General features: G+C 55.2%; 1 protein-coding gene across 7 annotated transcripts in view; it reads left to right on the top strand.

Annotated features, from left to right (window-relative positions):
• Positions 1-18,805, top strand: part of MDGA1 (MAM domain containing glycosylphosphatidylinositol anchor 1) — a 476,469-nt gene that overhangs the window by 289,039 nt on the left and 168,625 nt on the right. The window lies entirely within an intron of this gene.

Genomic DNA, 18,805 nt, shown 5'->3' with positions numbered 1-18,805 from the left:
GGGATCGTGCGTTCTTGTGTTTTGGGGGGATCGTGTGTTTTTGTTTTTGGGGGGGATCGTGCGTTCTTGTGTTTTGGGGGGATCGTGTGTTTTTGTTTTTGGGGGGATCGTGCGTTCTTGTGTTTCGGGGGATCGTGCGTTCTTGTGTTTTGGGGGAATCTTGTGTTTTTGTTTTTGGGGGGATCGTGTGTTTGGGGGGATCGTGTGTTTTTGTTTTTGGGGGGATCGTGCATTCTTGTGTTTTGGGGGGATCGTGCGTTCTCGTGTTTGGGGGGATTGTGCGTTCTCATGTTTGGGGGGAACGTGCATTCTCGTGTTTGGGGGGATCGTGTGTTCTCGTGTTTGGGGGGATCGTGCGTTCTCGTGTTTGGGGGGATCGTGCGTTCTCGTATTTGGGGGGATCGTGCTTTCTCATATTTGGGGGGATCATGCGTTCTCGTGTTTGGGGGGATCGTGTGTTCTCGTGTTTGGGGGGATCGTGCGTTCTCGTGTTTGGGTGGATCGTGCATTTGGGAGGATCGTGTGTTTTTGTTTTTGGGGGGATCGTGCGTTCTTGTGTTTGGTGGGATCGTGCTTTCTCGTATTTGTTGGGATCGTCCGTTCTTGTGTTTGGGGGGATCGTGCTTTCTCGTATTTGTTGGGATCGTCCGTTCTTGTGTTTGGGGGGGTCGTGCTTTCTCGTATTTGTTTGGGGGGATCGTGTGTTTTTGTTTTTGGGGGGATCGTCCGTTCTCGTGTTTGGATGGATCGTGCATTTGGGAAGATCGTGTGTTTTTGTTTTTGGGGGGATCATGCGTTCTCGTGTTTGGGGGGATCGTGTGTTTTTGTTTTTGGGGCGATCGTGCGTTCTTGTGTTTGGGGGGATTGTGCGTTCTCGTTTTTGGGGGGTCGTGCGTTCTCTTGTTTGAGGGGATCGTGCGTTCTCGTGTTTGAGGGGATCGTGCGTTCTCGTGTTTCGGGGGATCGTGCGTTTTTGTTTTTGGGGCGATCGTGCGTTCTTGTGTTTGGGGGGATTGTGCGTTCTCGTTTTTGGGGGGTCGTGTGTTCTTGTGTTGGGGATTGTGCGTTCTCGTGTTTGAGGGGATCGTGCGTTCTCGTGTTTGAGGGGATCGTGCGTTCTCGTGTTTGGGGGGATCGTGCGTTTTCGTGTTTGGGGGGATCGTGCTTTCTCGTGTTTGAGGGGATCGTGCTTTCTCGTATTTCTTGGGATCGTACGTTCTTGTGTTTGGGGGGATCGTGCGTTCTTGTGTTTGGGGGTATCTTGCGTTCTCGTGTTTGGGGGGATCGTGCGTTCTCGTGTTTGGGGGGATCGTGCTTTCTCGTATTTCTTGGGATCGTGCGTTCTTGTGTTTGGGGGGATCGTGCGTTCTTGTGTTTGGGGGTATCTTGCGTTCTCGTGTTTGGGGGGATCGTGCATTCTCGTGTTTGGGGGGATCGTGCGTTTGGAGGGATCGTGTGTTTTTGTTTTGGGGGGGATCGTGCGTTCTTGTGTTTGGAAGGATCGTGCATTCTCATGTTTGGGGGGATCGTGTGTTTGGGGGGATCGTTCGTTCTCGTGTTTGGGGGGATCGTGCGTTCTTGTGTTTGAGGGATCGTTCGTTCTCGTGTTTGGGGGGATCGTGCGTTCTTGTGTTTGGGGGGACCGTGCGTTCTCGTGTTTGGGGGGATCGTGCGTTCTCGTGTTTGGGGGGATCATGCGTTCTCGTGTTTGGGGGGATCGTGCGTTCTCTTGTTTGGGGGGATTGGGCGTTCTCGTGTTTGGGGGGATCGGGCAGTTTCGTGTTTCGGGGGATCGGGCATTCTCGTGTTTCGGGGGATCGTGCGTTCTTGTGTTTGGGGGAATCCTGTGTTTTTGTTTTTGGGGGGACCGTGCGTTCTTGTGTTTTGGGGGGATCGTGTGTTTTTGTTTTTGGGGGTATCGTGCGTTCTTGTGTTTTGGGGGGATCGTGTGTTTTTGTTTTTGGGGGGATCGTGCGTTCTTGTGTTTTGGGGGGATCGTGTGTTTTTGTTTTTGGGGGGATCGTGCGTTCTTGTGTTTGGGGGAATCCTGTGTTTTTGTTTTTGGGGGGGATCGTGCGTTCTTGTGTTTTGGGGGGATCGTGTGTTTTTGTTTTTGGGGGGATCGTGCGTTCTTGTGTTTGGGGGAATCCTGTGTTTTTGTTTTTGGGGGGGATCGTGCGTTCTTGTGTTTTGGGGGGATCGTGCGTTCTTGTGTTTCGGGGGATCGTGCGTTCTTGTGTTTGGGGGAATCCTGTGTTTTTGTTTTTGGGGGGATCGTGCGTTCTTGTGTTTTGGGGGGATCGTGTGTTTTTGTTTTTGGGGGGGATCGTGCGTTCTTGTGTTTTGGGGGGATCGTGTGTTTTTGTTTTTGGGGGGATCGTGCGTTCTTGTGTTTCGGGGGATCGTGCGTTCTTGTGTTTTGGGGGAATCTTGTGTTTTTGTTTTTGGGGGGATCGTGTGTTTGGGGGGATCGTGTGTTTTTGTTTTTGGGGGGATCGTGCATTCTTGTGTTTTGGGGGGATCGTGCGTTCTCGTGTTTGGGGGGATTGTGCGTTCTCATGTTTGGGGGAACGTGCATTCTCGTGTTTGGGGGGATCGTGTGTTCTCGTGTTTGGGGGGATCGTGCGTTCTCGTGTTTGGGGGGATCGTGCGTTCTCGTATTTGGGGGGATCGTGCTTTCTCATATTTGGGGGGATCGTGCATTCTTGTGTTTGGGGGGATCATGCGTTCTCGTGTTTGGGGGGATCGTGTGTTCTCGTGTTTGGGGGGATCGTGCGTTCTCGTGTTTGGGTGGATCGTGCATTTGGGAGGATCGTGTGTTTTTGTTTTTGGGGGGATCGTGCGTTCTTGTGTTTGGTGGGATCGTGCTTTCTCGTATTTGTTGGGATCGTCCGTTCTTGTGTTTGGGGGGATCGTGCTTTCTCGTATTTGTTGGGATCGTCCGTTCTTGTGTTTGGGGGGGTCGTGCTTTCTCGTATTTGTTTGGGGGGATCGTGTGTTTTTGTTTTTGGGGGGATCGTCCGTTCTCGTGTTTGGATGGATCGTGCATTTGGGAAGATCGTGTGTTTTTGTTTTTGGGGGGATCATGCGTTCTCGTGTTTGGGGGGATCGTGTGTTTTTGTTTTTGGGGCGATCGTGCGTTCTTGTGTTTGGGGGGATTGTGCGTTCTCGTTTTTGGGGGGTCGTGCGTTCTCTTGTTTGAGGGGATCGTGCGTTCTCGTGTTTGAGGGGATCGTGCGTTCTCGTGTTTCGGGGGATCGTGCGTTTTTGTTTTTGGGGCGATCGTGCGTTCTTGTGTTTGGGGGGATTGTGCGTTCTCGTTTTTGGGGGGTCGTGTGTTCTTGTGTTGGGGATTGTGCGTTCTCGTGTTTGAGGGGATCGTGCGTTCTCGTGTTTGAGGGGATCGTGCGTTCTCGTGTTTGGGGGGATCGTGCGTTTTCGTGTTTGGGGGGATCGTGCTTTCTCGTGTTTGAGGGGATCGTGCGTTCTCGTGTTTGGGGTGATCGTGCTTTCTCGTATTTCTTGGGATCGTACGTTCTTGTGTTTGGGGGGATCGTGCGTTCTTGTGTTTGGGGGTATCTTGCGTTCTCGTGTTTGGGGGGATCGTGCGTTCTCGTGTTTGGGGGGATCGTGCTTTCTCGTATTTCTTGGGATCGTGCGTTCTTGTGTTTGGGGGGATCGTGCGTTCTTGTGTTTGGGGGTATCTTGCGTTCTCGTGTTTGGGGGGATCGTGCATTCTCGTGTTTGGGGGGATCGTGCGTTTGGAGGGATCGTGTGTTTTTGTTTTGGGGGGGATCGTGCGTTCTTGTGTTTGGAAGGATCGTGCATTCTCATGTTTGGGGGGATCGTGTGTTTGGGGGGATCGTTCGTTCTCGTGTTTGGGGGGATCGTGCGTTCTCGTGTTTGGGGGATCGTGCGTTTTCGCGTTTGGGGGGGATCGTTCGTTCTCGTGTTTGGGGGGATCGTGCGTTCTTGTGTTTGAGGGATCGTTCGTTCTCGTGTTTGGGGGGATCGTGCGTTCTTGTGTTTGGGGGGACCGTGCGTTCTCGTGTTTGGGGGGATCGTGCGTTCTCGTGTTTGGGGGGATCGTGCATTCTCGTGTTTGGGGGGATCGTGCGTTTGGAGGGATCGTGTGTTTTTGTTTTGGGGGGGATCGTGCGTTCTTGTGTTTGGAAGGATCGTGCATTCTCATGTTTGGGGGGATCGTGTGTTTGGGGGGATCGTTCGTTCTCGTGTTTGGGGGGATCGTGCGTTCTCGTGTTTGGGGGATCGTGCGTTTTCGCGTTTGGGGGGGATCGTTCGTTCTCGTGTTTGGGGGGATCGTGCGTTCTTGTGTTTGAGGGATCGTTCGTTCTCGTGTTTGGGGGGATCGTGCGTTCTTGTGTTTGGGGGGACCGTGCGTTCTCGTGTTTGGGGGGATCGTGCGTTCTCGTGTTTGGGGGGATCATGCGTTCTCGTGTTTGGGGGGATCGTGCGTTCTCTTGTTTGGGGGGATTGGGCGTTCTCGTGTTTGGGGGGATCGGGCAGTTTCGTGTTTCGGGGGATCGGGCATTCTCGTGTTTCGGGGGGATCGTGCGTTCTCGTGTTTGGGGGATCGTGCATTCTTTTGTTTGGGGGGATCATGCGTTCTTGTGTTTGGGGGATCATGCATTCTTGTGTTTGGGGGGATCATGGTGTCTTGTGTTTGGGGGGATCGTGCGTTCTCGTGTTTGGAGGGATTGTGCGTTCTCGTGTTTGGGGGGATCGTGCGTTCTCGTGTTTGGGGGGATCGTGCGTTCTCGTGTTTGGGGGGATCGTGCGTTCTCGTGTTTGGGGGGATCGTGCATTCTCTTGTTTGGGGGGATTGGGCGTTCTCGTGTTTGGGGGGATCGGGCAGTTTCGTGTTTCGGGGGATCGGGCATTCTCGTGTTTCGGGGGGATCGTGCGTTCTCGTGTTTGGGGGATCGTGCATTCTTTTGTTTGGGGGGATCATGCGTTCTTGTGTTTGGGGGATCATGCATTCTTGTGTTTGGGGGGATCATGGTGTCTTGTGTTTGGGGGGATCGTGCGTTCTCGTGTATGGGGGGATCGTGCGTTCTCGTGTATGAGGGGATCGTGCGTTCTTGTGTTTGGGCGGTCGTGCATTCTTGTGTTTGGGGGGATCATGCTTTCTTGTGTTTGGGGGGATCATGCTTTCTTGTGTTTGGGAGGATCGTGCTTTATTGTGTTTGGGGGGATCGTGCGTTCTCGTGTTTGGGGGGATCGTGCGTTCTCGTGTTTGGGAGGATCATGCGTTCTTGTGTTTGGGGGGATCATGCTTTCTTGTGTTTGGGAGGATCGTGCGTTCTTGTGTTTGGGGGGATCGTGCGTTCTTGTGTATGAGGGGATCGTGCGTTCTTGTGTTTGGGGGGTCGTGCGTTCTTGTGTTTGGGGGGGGTCATGCTTTCTTGTGTTTGGGGGGATCGTGCGTTCTTGTGTTTTGGGGGGATCGTGCTTTCTTGTGTTTGGGGGGATCGTGCGTTCTCGTGTATGGGGGGATTGTGCGTTCTCGTCTTTGGGGGGATCATGCTTTCTTGTGTTTGGGAGGATCGTGCATTCTTGTGTTTGGGAGGATCGTGCGTTCTTGTGTTTGGGGGGATCGTGCGTTCTTGTGTTTGGAGGGATCGTGCGTTCTTGTGTTTGGGGGGTCGTGCGTTCTTGTGTTTGGGGGGATCGTGCGTTCTCGTGTATGGGGGGATTGTGCGTTCTCGTCTTTGGGGGGATCATGCTTTCTTGTGTTTGGGAGGATCGTGCATTCTTGTGTTTGGGAGGATCGTGCGTTCTTGTGTTTGGGGGGATCGTGCGTTCTTGTGTTTGGAGGGATCGTGCGTTCTTGTGTTTGGGGGGTCGTGCGTTCTTGTGTTTGGGGGGATCGTGTATTCTTGTGTTAGGGGGGATCGCACGCTCTCATCTAGGGAGTAGTCGATAGAGATCGCTGTCCATGGTGTTCTTCCACTTTAAGACCTCGTTGTACCTTTCTTCTGTAGTAACTTTCTTGCACCGTCTTATCTGTCGCCGGTGTTGACTCGTCCTCTGGAAAAGTCACTTTGATCAGTTGTGATCGATGCTCAGGATCAATATTCTGCTTTGTTGTCTTCTGATATAAGTCACTGAGTGAAGAGATCAGAGCGTCCGATGCTACAATGTATCAGTGCAAAGATCCGAAGAGACCGCGGGGAGCAGAACCAGAGCCGGATCCACCCCCCGCTCCAGACATGAGATCCAACCAATCAGGATGTAAGGATTCTTGCTCGCTGGCAGGCGATTGGCTGCGTGTTATATGACTACGTACATGGCCGATATCTGCCGCCAGCTGTAATCCGGAGAGAACAGATCCGCAGGAAGCGCGGGTGTCATGGCTGCAGCCCCTATAGAGGGTCCCTATGGATCCGGACAGCAGCGCCACTTACTGCACCCATCCTGATCTTTTATGGCAATTTTGAGTCTTCTTAGACACCACAATGACAGGGAAGGAAGGATGTGAGATCTGTCTGACGTCCATAACACGAGAAGGGGAAAAATCAGGGATCGCCAGGTCCGTCTGTGGGGGGTTAATCAGGAGCGTAGTTATAGGGGATCAAAGGTCGCAGCCCACCGGACCCTGAATCCTGGTGGACCTGGTGGTGCTAGTAGTGTTACCTTGCTTTGGTCCCGCTCTCTATCAGCTTCGTTGCTCCAATCATCCAACACTTTTCAGTTTCTGTGATTGAAAAATCAGTCTCCAAATTACAGAGTTAAAATAGAAAACAATTCGGAGAAGAGAAGAGACCTGAGCGGGTCTGAGTCCTAAATCTCCTGAGTGACGGGAAAATGAGGCTGACCCGCTCAGTGCAGTGCCCTCTCCTCGTCCTCCCGCTCAGTGCGGTGCCCTCTCCTCGTCCTCCCGCTCAGTGCGGTGCCCTCTCCTCGTCCTCCCGCTCAGTGCGGTGCCCTCTCCTCGTCCTCCCGCTCAGTGCGTTGCCCTCTCCTCGTTCTCCCGCTTAGTGCGTTGCCCTCTCCTCGTCCTCCTGCTCTTCTCTGTGCGGTGCCCTCTCCTCGTCCTCCTGCTCTTCTCTGTGCGGTGCCCTCTCCTCGTCCTCCCGCTCTGCTCTGTGTGGTGCCCTCTCCTCGTCCTCCCGCTCTGCTCTGTGCGGTGCCCTCTCCTCGTCCTCCCGCTCTGCTCTGTGTGGTGCCCTCTCCTCGTCCTCCCGCTCTTCTCTGCGCGGTGCCCTCTCCTCGTCCTCCCGCTCTTCTCTGTGCTGTGCCCTCTCCTCGTCCTCCCGCTCTGCTCTGTGCGGTGCCCTCTCCTCGTCCTCCCGCTCTTCTCTGTGCGGTGCCCTCTCCTCGTCCTCCCGCTCTGCTCTGTGTTGTGCCCTCTCCTCATCCTCCCGCTCTGCTGTGTGCGTTGCCCTCTCCTCGTCCTCCCGCTCTTCTCTGTGCGGTGCCCTCTCCTCGTCCTCCCGCTCTGCTGTGTGCGGTGCCCTCTCCTCATCCTCCAGTTCTGCTCTGTGCGGTGCCCTCTCCTCGTCCTCCCGCTCTTCTCTGTGCGGTGCCCTCTCCTCGTCCTCCCGCTCTGCTCTGTGCGGTGCCCTCTCCTCGTCGTCCCGCTCTGCTCTGTGTGGTGCCCTCTCCTCGTCCTCCAGTTCTGCTCTGTGTTGTGCCCTCTCCTTGTCCTCCTGCTCTGCTCTGTGCGGTGTCCCCTCCTCGTCGTCCCGCTCTGCTCTGTGCGGTGCCCTCTCCTCGTCTTCCCGCTCTGCTCTGTGCGGTGCCCTCTCCTCGTCTTCCCGCTCTGCTCTGTGCGGTGCCCTCTCCTTGTCCTCCTGCTCTGCTCTGTGCCGTGCCCTCTTCTTGTCCTCCTGCTCTGCTGTGTGCGGTGCCCTCTCCTCGTCCTCCAGTTCTGCTCTGTGTGGTGCCCTCTCCTCGTCCTCCCGCTCTGCTCTGTGCGGTGCCCTCTCCTCGTCCTCCCGCTCTGCTCTGTGCGGTGCCCTCTCCTCGTCCTCCCGCTCTGCTCTATGCGGTGCCCTCTCCTCGTCCTCCCGCTCTGCTCTGTGTGGTGCCCTCTCCTCGTCCTCCCGCTCTGCTCTGTGCGGTGCCCTCTCCTCGTCCTCCCGCTCAGTGCGGTGCCCTCTCCTCATCCTCCAGTTCTGCTCTGTGCGGTGCCCTCTCCTCGTCCTCCAGTTCTGCTCTGTGTGGTGCCCTCTCCTCGTCCTCCCGCTCTGCTCTGTGCGGTGCCCTCTCCTCGTCCTCCAGTTCTGCTCTGTGTGGTGCCCTCTCCTCGTCCTCCCGCTCTGCTCTGTGTGGTGCCCTCTCCTCGTCCTCCCGCTCTGCTCTGTGCGGTGCCCTCTCCTCGTCCTCCCGCTCAGTGCGGTGCCCTCTCCTTGTCCTCCCGCTCTCCTCTGTGCGGTGCCCTCTCCTCGTCCTCCCGCTCTGCTCCGTGCGGTCCCCTCTCCGTTCTGTGCGGTTCCCGCTCCGCTCTGCGCGGTGCCCTCTACGCGTCCTCCTACTCCGCTATTCTTCGTGGTGTCTTATTAATCACGGCTGATATCGCACCTCTCCCGGCCCCTGTACAGATCAGACAGGGGATCGATCTCCGCGCTGCCGACCTATTACCTCATGTAATAAGGCTCCGCTTTCCGCTCCTGCTATACATCATGGCCGCCGTCTTCCTGCGGATGATAATGGGATTGGATTTGCAGGAGATGATAGGTTCTCTTCTCCGCTGCCTCCTGGGAAAAACCTCAGAAGATCCTGGGATCGTGATCGATCCAGCAGGGCACAAAGTCACTGATCTCCTGGAGTCTCTCCGGTCACATCTGCAGCTCGGGGCAGAGACGGGACGGTTACATCTTCCCACCACTTCCACATCTGATGTCTCTGACCTTCTGTGATCGGGGTGACCACCAATGTGGCTGCCATCGTGGCTCTTATGAGACCGGGACGCTCCCACCTCACACAGCGGCTCCTGACGTCCCTAGATCTGTGTGTGCCGGTATAGAGGGCGCCGCGGCAGAAGTGAGGGTCCCGCCCCATATAGCCTCATGGATAGGGATCAGTATTAGCTCCATTGCTCGGATGGAAACCCAGAATGTAACACACAGGTAAACTGCTTGGCCCGGCGCTCATCTGTGACTCCTCCGCAGTCCGGACCATGAATGATGCAGAGCTCCCTCCCCTCTCACAGCAGAAAGTCTCGTCACAATCTCATGTATCAATAGAAAGAAGCTTCGTCCTCACAGTCATCACCTCCACATGAGCTGCCAGGAGACAGGACGAAGGGATGGAAATGATTGTTGCAGGATACGACTTGAAAATCCTAAATGTCTCCCATGCTACTTCATGAGGTTTATCCCAGGTAGCTGCATGATGGCGTTCCCTGGTGTGAAAAAATGGGAACGGTTATAGAAGACGGTTCTGGATACTTCAGTGGCAGTGACTCAACGGCTCAGAAGAACAATGATGCCAACGCCCATAACAGGGAGGAAAAGGTAAGTATAATGGCACGAGTGCAGGGCACAGGCACGGGATTCCGGGCCACCACTACCCATCACATGACCGGTGTGACGCTGATGGGAGGGGGTGGTGTGATAATGAAGACCGGAAGCACCATAAGCCCCAGAGCCCGGAAGAAATCATTAGCATAACAGAATAAAAGACTATTTCTGCACATCAAGATATGGGCATACAGGTAAGATGAGTGTAACCCTTCTATCACCTGTACGCCCATATTAATAGGTCAAAACGTCGGGATTCCCTTTAAGAAGTGACTTGTACAATAAAACAATACAATGTAACAAAGATCACCAGATACAAGAGGAGCGAGGGTCCGGCTCCCAACTACAATCTATGAGGATATAGGGGGACACGATAGGCAGAACGCGCTGTCATATATGGTCCAGACATCATTATTATAATAAGGGTTTTCATATTAAGCTGCACGATCCGTCATCAGGCAGGATCTGAGTGCAGTCACCGTGTGCTATTGTGGAGGATGTGGAGACAGATGAATAAGAGGGAGCAGAAAAAGATTAACAATTAGGAGGGAACAGGGGAGAGTTAGGTTAGTAAATTGAGGTGGTCGGCTGTCTAAACAGATGTGTTTTTAAAGCACGCTTAAAAACGTGGGGGCTAGATATTATTCGGATCGTTTGGGGGTAGTGCACGAGAAGCGCAGCACGAGAGAAATCTTGGAGACGGAGGTGGAGATGGAGGATGTTAGTCTTAGATCAGTTGCAGAATGAAGGGCTCGGGAAGGGTGATAGACAGATGAGGAAAAGATGTAGGGCAGTGCAGCACTGTGGAGAGGACGGGTAGGTTGTAGGCAGTGATGAGGAGGAGATGTAGGGTGGTGCAGCACTGTGGAAAGGACGGGTAGGTTGTAGGCAGTGATGAGGAGGAGATGTAGGGTGGTGCAGCACTGTGGAAAGGACGGGTAGGTTGTAGGCGGTGATGAGGAGGAGATGTAGGGCGGTGCAGCACTGTGGAGAGGACGGGTAGGTGGTAGACGGAGATGAGGAGATGTAGGGTGGTGCAGCACTGTGGAGAGGACGGGTAGGTGGTAGACGGAGATGAGGAGATGTAGGGCGGTGCAGCGCTGTGGAGAGGACAGGTAGGTGTTAGACAGAGATGAGGAGGAGATGTAGGGCGGTGCAGCACTGTGGAGAGGACGGGTAGGTTGTAGGCAGTGATGAGGAGGAGATGTAGGGTGGTGCAGCACTGTGGAAAGGACGGGTAGGTTGTAGGCGGTGATGAGGAGGAGATGTAGGGCGGTGCAGCACTGTGGAGAGGACGGGTAGGTGGTAGACGGAGATGAGGAGATGTAGGGTGGTGCAGCACTGTGGAGAGGACGGGTAGGTGGTAGACGGAGATGAGGAGATGTAGGGCGGTGCAGCGCTGTGGAGAGGACAGGTAGGTGTTAGACAGAGATGAGGAGGAGATGTAGGGCGGTGCAGCACTGTGGAGAGGACGGGTAGGTGGTAGACAGAGATGATGAGGAGATGAAGGGCGGTGCAGCGCTGTGGAAAGGACGGGTAGGTTGTAGGCAGTGATGAGGAGGAGATGTAGGGCGGTGCAGCGCTGTGGAGAAGGCGGGTAAGGTGGTAGACAGAGATGATGAGAAGATGTAAGGCGGTGCAGAACTTTGGAGAGGACGGGTAGGTGGTAGACAGAGATTAGGAGGAGATGGAAGGTGGTGTAGCACTGTGGAGAGGACGGGTAGGGTGGTAGACAGAGATGAGGAGATGTAGGGCAGTGCAGCACTGTGGAGAGGACAGGTAGGGTGGTAGACAGAGATGAGGAGATGTAGGGCGGTGCAGCACTGTGGAGAGGACGGGTAGGGTGGTAGACAGAGATGAGGAGATGTAGGGCAGTGCAGCACTGTGGAGAGGACGGGTAGGGTGGTAGACAGAGATGAGGAGATGTAGGGCAGTGCAGCACTGTGGAGAGGACGGGTAGGGTGGTAGACAGATGAGGAGATGTAGGGCAGTGCAGCACTGTGGAGAGGACGGGTAGGGTGGTAGACAGAGATGAGGAGATGTAGGGCAGTGCAGCACTGTGGAGAGGACGGGTAGGGTGGTAGACAGAGATGAGGAGATGTAGGGCAGTGCAGCACTGTGGAGAGGACGGGTAGGGTGGTAGACAGAGATGAGGAGATGTAGGGCAGTGCAGCACTGTGGAGAGGACGGGTAGGGTGGTAGACAGAGATGAGGAGATGTAGGGCAGTGCAGCACTGTGGAGAGGACGGGAAGGGTGGTAGACAGAGATGAGGAGATGTAGGGCAGTGCAGCACTGTGGAGAGGACGGGTAGGGTGGTAGACAGAGATGAGGAGATGTAGGGCAGTGCAGCACTGTGGAGAGGACGGGTAGGGTGGTAGACAGAGATGAGGAGATGTAGGGTGGTGCAGCGCTGTGGAAAGGACAGGTAGGTGGTAGATAGAGATGAAGAGGGGATGTAAGGTGGTGTAACACTGTGGAGAGGACAGGTAGGTGGTAGATAGCGATGAGGAGATGTAGGGTGGTGTAGCACTGTGGAGAGGATGGGTAGGTGGTAAACATAGATGATGAGAAGATGTAGGGTGGTGCAGCCCTGTGGAGAGGACAGGTAGGTGGTGGACAGAGATGAAGAGGAGATGTAGGGCAGTGCAGCCCTGTGGAGAGGACAGGTAGGTGGTAGACAGAGATGAAGAGGAGATGTAGGACGGTTCAGCGCTGTGGAGAGGATGGGTAAATGGTAGACAGAGATGAGGAGAAGATGTAGGGTGGTGCAGCCCTGTGGAGAGGACGGGTAGGTTGTAGGTCGAGATGAGGAGGAGATGTAGGGCGGTGCAGCACTGTGTAGAGGACGGGTAGGTGGTAGACTGAGATGAAGAGAAGATGTAGGGCGGTGAACTACTGTGGAGAGGATGGGTAGGTTGTAGGCAGGGATGAAGAGATGTAGGGCGGTGCAGCCCTGTTGTGAGGATGGGTATGTTGTAGGCCGAGATGTAGAGCGGTGCAGCACTGTGGAGAGGATGGGTAGGTTGTAGACAGAGATGAAGGGGAGATATAGGGCGGTGCAGCACTGTGGAGAGGACGGGTAGGTTGTAGACATAAATGAGGAGGAGATGTATGGTGGTGCAGCACTGTGGAGAGGACTGGTATGGTGGTAGACAGAGAAGAGGAGGAGATGCAGGGTGGTGCAGCCCTCTGGACAGGATGAGTAAGGTGTTAGACAGAAATGAGGAGGAGATGTAGGGCGGTGCAGCACTGTGGAGAGGACGGGTAGGTTGTAGGCAGTGATGAGGAGGAGATGTAGGGCGGTGCAGCATTGTGAAGAGGACCGGTAGGTGGTATGCAGATGAGGAGGAGGTGTAGGGTGGTGCAGCACTGTGGAGAGGACAGGTAGGTTGTTGACCGAAAGGAGGAGGAGATGTAGAGCAGTGCAGCACTGTGGAGAGGACGGGTAGGCTGTAGACAGAGATGAAGAGGAGATATAGAGTGGTGCAGCACTGTGGAGAGGACGGTTAGGTAGTAGACAGAATTGATGAGAAGATATAGAGTGGTGCCGAACTGTGGAGAGGACGGGTAGGTGGTAGACAGAGAGGAGGAGGAGATGTAGGGCGGTGCAATACTGTGAAGATGATGGGTAGGTGGTAGACAGAGATGAGTAGATGTAGTGCGGTGCAACACTGTGGAGAGGACAGGTAGGTGGTAGACAGAGAGGAGGAGGAGATGTAGGGTGGTGCAGCACTGTGGAGAGGACGGGTAGGTGGTAGACAGAGATGAGGAGATGTAGGGCGGTGCAGCACTGTGGAGAGGACAGGTAGGTGGTAGACAGAGAGGAGGAGGAGATGTACGGCGGTGCAGCACTGTGGAGAGGACGGGTAGGTGGTAGATAGAGATGAGGAGTAGATGTAGGGCGGTGCAGCACTGTGGAGAGGACGGGTAGGGTGGTAGACAGAGATGAGGAGATGTAGGGCGGTGCAGCACTGTGGAGAGGACGGGTAGGATGGTAGACAGAGATGAGGAGATGTAGAGCGGTGCAGCACTGTGGGGAGGACATGTAGGTGGTAGACCGAGAGGAGGAGGAGATGTAGGGCGGTGCAGCACTGTGGAGAGGACGGGTAGGTGATAGACAGAGATGAGGAGATGTAGGGTGGTGAAGCACTATTCAGAGGACGGGTAGGGTGGTAGACAGAGATGAGGAGGAAATGTAGGGCAGTGCAGCACTGTGGAGAGGACAGGTAGATGGTAGACAGAGAGGAGGAGGAGATGTAGGACGGTGCAGCACTGTGGAGAGGACGGGTAGGTGGTAGATAGAGATGTGGAGATGTAGGGTGGTGAAGCACTGTTCAGTGGACGGGTAGGTGGTAGACAGTGATGAGGAGGAGATATAGAGCGGTGCTGCACTGTGGAGAGGACGGGTAAGTGGTAGATGGAGATGTAGGGTGGTGCAGCACTGTGGAGAGGACAGGTAGGTGGTAGACAGTGATGAGGAGGAGATGTAGAGCGGTGCAGCACTGTGGAGAGGACGGGTAGGTTGTAGGCAGTGATGAGGAGATGTAGGACAGTGCAGCACTTTGGAGAGGACGGGTAGGTTGTAGGCAGTGATGAGGAGGAGCTGTAGGGCGGTGCAGCATTGTGGAGAGGACGGGTAGGTGGTATGCAGATGAGGAGGAGGTGTAGGGTGGTGCAGCACTGTGGAGAAGACGGGTAGGTTGTTGACAGAAAGGAGGAGATGTAGAGCAGTGCAGCACTGTGGAGAGGACGGGTAGGCTGTAGACAGAGATGAAGAGGAGATATAGGGTGGTGCAGCACTGTGGAGAGGACGATTAGGTAGTAGACAGAAATGATGAGAAGATATAGGGTGGTGCCGAGCTGTGGAGAGGACGGGTAGGTGGTAGACAGAGATGAGTAGATGTAGGGTGGTGCAGCACTGTGGAGAGGACAGGTAGGTGGTAGACAGAGGGGAGGAGGAGATGTAGGGTGGTGCAGCACTGTGGAGAGGACGGGTAGGTGGTAGACAGAGAAGAGGAGATGTAGGGTGGTGCAGCCCTGTGGAGAGGACAGGTAGGTGGTAGACAGAGAGGAGGAGGAGATGTAGGGCGGTGCAGCACTGTGGAGAGGACGGGTAGGTGGTATATAGAGATGAGGAGTAGATGTAGGGCGGTGCAGCACTGTGGAGAGGACGGGTAGGGTGGTAGACAGAGATGAGGAGATGTAGAGCGGTGCAGCACTGTGGAGAGGACCTGTAGGTGGTAGATAGAGAGGAGGAGGAGATGTAGGGCGGTGCAGCACTGTGGAGAGGACGGGTAGGTGGTAGACAGATGAGGAGATGTAGGGCAGTGCAGCACTGTGGAGAGGACGGGTAGATGGTAGACAGAGAGGAGGAGGAGATGTAGGGCGGTGCAGCACTGTGGAGAGGACGGGTAGGTGGTAGATAGAGATGAGATGTAGGGTGGTGAAGCACTGTTCAGAGGACGGGTAGGTGGTAGACAGTGAAGAGGAGGAGATATAGAGCTTTGCAGCACTGTGGAGAGGACAGGTAGGTGGTAGACAGAGATGAGGAGGAGATGTAGGGCGAATGCAGCACTGTGGAGAGGACAGGTAAGTGGTACATAGAGATGAGGAGGAGATGTAGGGTGGTGCAGCACTGTGGAGAGGACAGGTAAGTGGTAGATAGAGATGAGGAGGAGATGTAGGGCGGTGCAGCACTGTGGAGAGGACAGGTAGGTGGTAGACAGATGAGGAGGAGATGTAGGGCGGTGCAGCACTGTGGAGAGGACAGGTAAGTGGTAGACAGAGATGAGGAGGAGATGTAGGGCGGTGCAGCACTGTGGAGAGGACGGGTAAGTGGTAGATAGAGATGAGGAGGAGATGTAGGGCGGTGCAGCACTGTGGAGAGGACAGGTAGGTGGTAGACAGAGATGAGGAGGAGATGTAGGGCGGTGCAGCACTGTGGAGAGGACGGGTAAGTGGTAGATAGAGATGAGGAGGAGATGTAGGGCGGTGCAGCACTGTGGAGAGGACAGGTAGGTGGTAGACAGAGATGAGGAGGAGATGTAGGGCGGTGCAGCACTGTGGAGAGGACAGGTAAGTGGTAGACAGAGATGAGGAGGAGATGTAGGGCGGTGCAGCACTTTGGAGAGGATGGGTATGTGGTAGACAGAGATGAGGAGATGTAGGGCGGTGCAGCACTTTGGAGAGGATGGGTATGTGGTAGACAGAGATGAGGAGATGTAGGGCGGTGCTGCACTGTGGAGAGGACGGGTAGGTTGTAGACAGGGATGAGGAGATGTAGGGCGGTGCAGCACTGTGGAGAGGATGGGTAGGTGGTAGACAGAGATGAGGAGATGTAGGGCAGTGTAGCACTGTGGAGAGGATGGGTAGGTGGTAGACAGAGATGAGGAGATGTAGGGCTGTGCAGCGCTGTGGAGAGGACAGGCAGTGTGGTGGACAGAGATGAGGAGGAGATGTAGAGCGGTGCAGCACTGTGGAGAGGACAGGTAGGTGGTAGACAGAGATGAGGAGGAGATGTAGAGCGGTGCAGCGCTGTGGAGAGGACAGGTAGGTGGTAGACAGAGATGAGGAGGAGATGTAGGGCGGTGCAGCACTGTTGTGAGGACGGGTAGGTGGTAGACAGAGATGAGGAGGAGATGTAGAGCGGTGCAGCACTGTGGAGAGGACAGGTAGGTGGTAGACAGAGATGAGGAGGAGATGTAGAGCGGTGCAGCGCTGTAGAGAAGATGGGTAGGTGGTAGACAGAGATGAGTAGGAGATATAGGGCTGTGCAGCACTGTGGAGAGGACGGGTAGGTGGTAGACAGAGATGAGGAGGAGATGTAGAGCAGTGCAGCACTGTGGAGAGGACAGGCAGTGTGGTGGACAGAGATGAGGAGGAGATGTAGAGCGGTGCAGCACTGTGGAGAGGACGGGTAGGTGGTAGACAGAGATGAGGAGGAGATGTAGGGCGGTGCAGCACTGTGGAGAGGACGGGTAGGTGGTAGACAGAGATGAGGAGGAGATGTAGGGCGGTGCAGCACTGTGGAGAGACGGGTAGGTGGTAGACAGAGATGAGGAGGAGATGTAGGGTGGTGCAGCACTATGGAGAGCATGGGTAGGTGGTAGACAGAGATGAGGAGGAGATGTAGAGCGGTGCAGCGCTGTAGAGATGATGGGTAGGTGGTAGACAGAGATGAGAAGGAGATGTAGGGCAGTGTAGCACTGTGGAGAGGACGGGTAGGTGGTAGAGAGAGATGAGGAGGAGATGTAGAGCGGTGCAGCACTGTGGAGAGGACAGGCAATGTGGTGGACAGAGATGAGGAGGAGATGTAGGGCGGTGCAGCACTGTGGAGAGGACAGGTAAGTGGTAGACAGAGATGAGGAGGAGATGTAGGGCGGTGCAGCACTTTGGAGAGGATGGGTATGTGGTAGACAGAGATGAGGAGATGTATGGCGGTGCTGCACTGTGAAGAGGACGGGTAGGTTGTAGACAGGGATGAGGAGATGTAGGGCGGTGCAGCACTGTGGAGAGGATGGGTAGGTGGTAGACAGAGATGAGGAGATGTAGGGCAGTGTAGCACTGTGGAGAGGATGGGTAGGTGGTAGACAGAGATGAGGAGATGTAGGGCTGTGCAGCGCTGTGGAGAGGACAGGCAGTGTGGTGGACAGAGATGAGGAGGAGATGTAGAGCAGTGCAGCACTGTGGAGAGGACAGGTAGGTGGTAGACAGAGATGAGGAGGAGATGTAGAGCGGTGCAGCGCTGTGGAGAGGACAGGTAGGTGGTAGACAGAGATGAGAAGGAGATGTAGGGCGGTGCAGCACTGTTGTGAGGACGGGTAGGTGGTAGACAGAGATGAGGAGGAGATGTAGAGCGGTGCAGCACTGTGGAGAGGACAGGTAGGTGGTAGACAGAGATGAGGAGGAGATGTAGAGCGGTGCAGCGCTGTAGAGATGATGGGTAGGTGGTAGACAGAGATGGGTAGGAGATATAGGGCTGTGCAGCACTGTGGAGAGGACGGGTAGGTGGTAGACAGAGATGAGGAGGAGATGTAGAGCGGTGCAGCACTGTGGAGAGGACAGGCAGTGTGGTGGACAGAGATGAGGAGGAGATGTAGAGCGGTGCAGCACTGTGGAGAGGACGGGTAGGTGGTAGACAGAGATGAGGAGGAGATGTAGGGCGGTGCAGCACTGTGGAGAGGACGGGTAGGTGGTAGACAGAGATGAGGAGGAGATGTAGGGCGGTGCAGCACTGTGGAGAGGACGGGTAGGTGGTAGACAGAGATGAGGAGGAGATGTAGGGTGGTGCAGCACTATGGAGAGGATGGGTAGGTGGTAGACAGAGATGAGGAGGAGATGTAGAGCGGTGCAGCGCTGTAGAGATGATGGGTAGGTTGTAGACAGAGATGAGAAGGAGATGTAGGGCAGTGTAGCACTGTGGAGAGGACGGGTAGGTGGTAGACAGAGATGAGGAGATGTAGAGTGGTGCAGCACTGTGGAGAGGACAGGTAGGTGGTAGACAGACATGAGGAGGAGATGTAGAGCGGTGCAGCACTGTGGAGAGGACGGGTAGGTGGTAGACAGAGATGAGGAGGAGATGTAGGGCGGTGCAGCACTGTGGAGAGGATGGGTAGAGTGATAGAGATGAGGAGGAGATGTGGGGCAGTGCAGCACTGTGGAGAGGATGGGTAGGTGGTAGGCAGAGATGAGGAGGAGATGTAGGGCGGTGCAGCACTGTGGAGAGGACAGGCAGTGTGGTGGACAGAGATGAGGAGGAGATGTAGAGCGGTGCAGCACTGTGGAGAGGACGGGTAGGTGGTAGACAGAGATGAGGAGGAGATGTAGGGCGGTGCAGCACTGTGGAGAGGACGGGTAGGTGGTAGACAGAGATGAGGAGATGTAGGGCAGTGCAGGACTGTGGAGAGGACGGGTAGGTGGTAGACAGAGATGAGGAGGAGATGTAGGGCGGTGCAGCACTGTGGAGAGGATGGGTAGAGTGATAGACAGAGATGAGGAGGAGATGTGGGGCAGTGCAGCACTGGAGAGGATGGGTAGGTGGTAGGCAGAGATGAGGAGGAGATGTAGGGCGGTGCAGCACTGTGGAGAGGACAGGCAGTGTGGTGGACAGAGATGAGGAGGAGATGTAGAGCGGTGCAGCACTGTGGAGAGGACGGGTAGGTGGTAGACAGAGATGAGGAGGAGATGTAGGGCGGTGCAGCACTGTGGAGAGGACGGGTAGGTGGTAGACAGAGATGAGGAGATGTAGGGCAGTGCAGCACTGTGGAGAGGACGGGTAGGTGGTAGACAGAGATGAGGAGGAGATGTAGGGCAGTGC

The sequence above is a fragment of the Phyllobates terribilis genome, unplaced genomic scaffold, assembly GCF_046119375.1.
Source record: "Phyllobates terribilis strain yellow unplaced genomic scaffold, ASM4611937v1 Scaffold_3__8_contigs__length_932513732, whole genome shotgun sequence".
In the NCBI taxonomy this organism is placed as follows: Eukaryota; Metazoa; Chordata; class Amphibia; order Anura; family Dendrobatidae; genus Phyllobates; species Phyllobates terribilis.
This window is presented reverse-complemented; position numbering and strand designations above follow the sequence as displayed.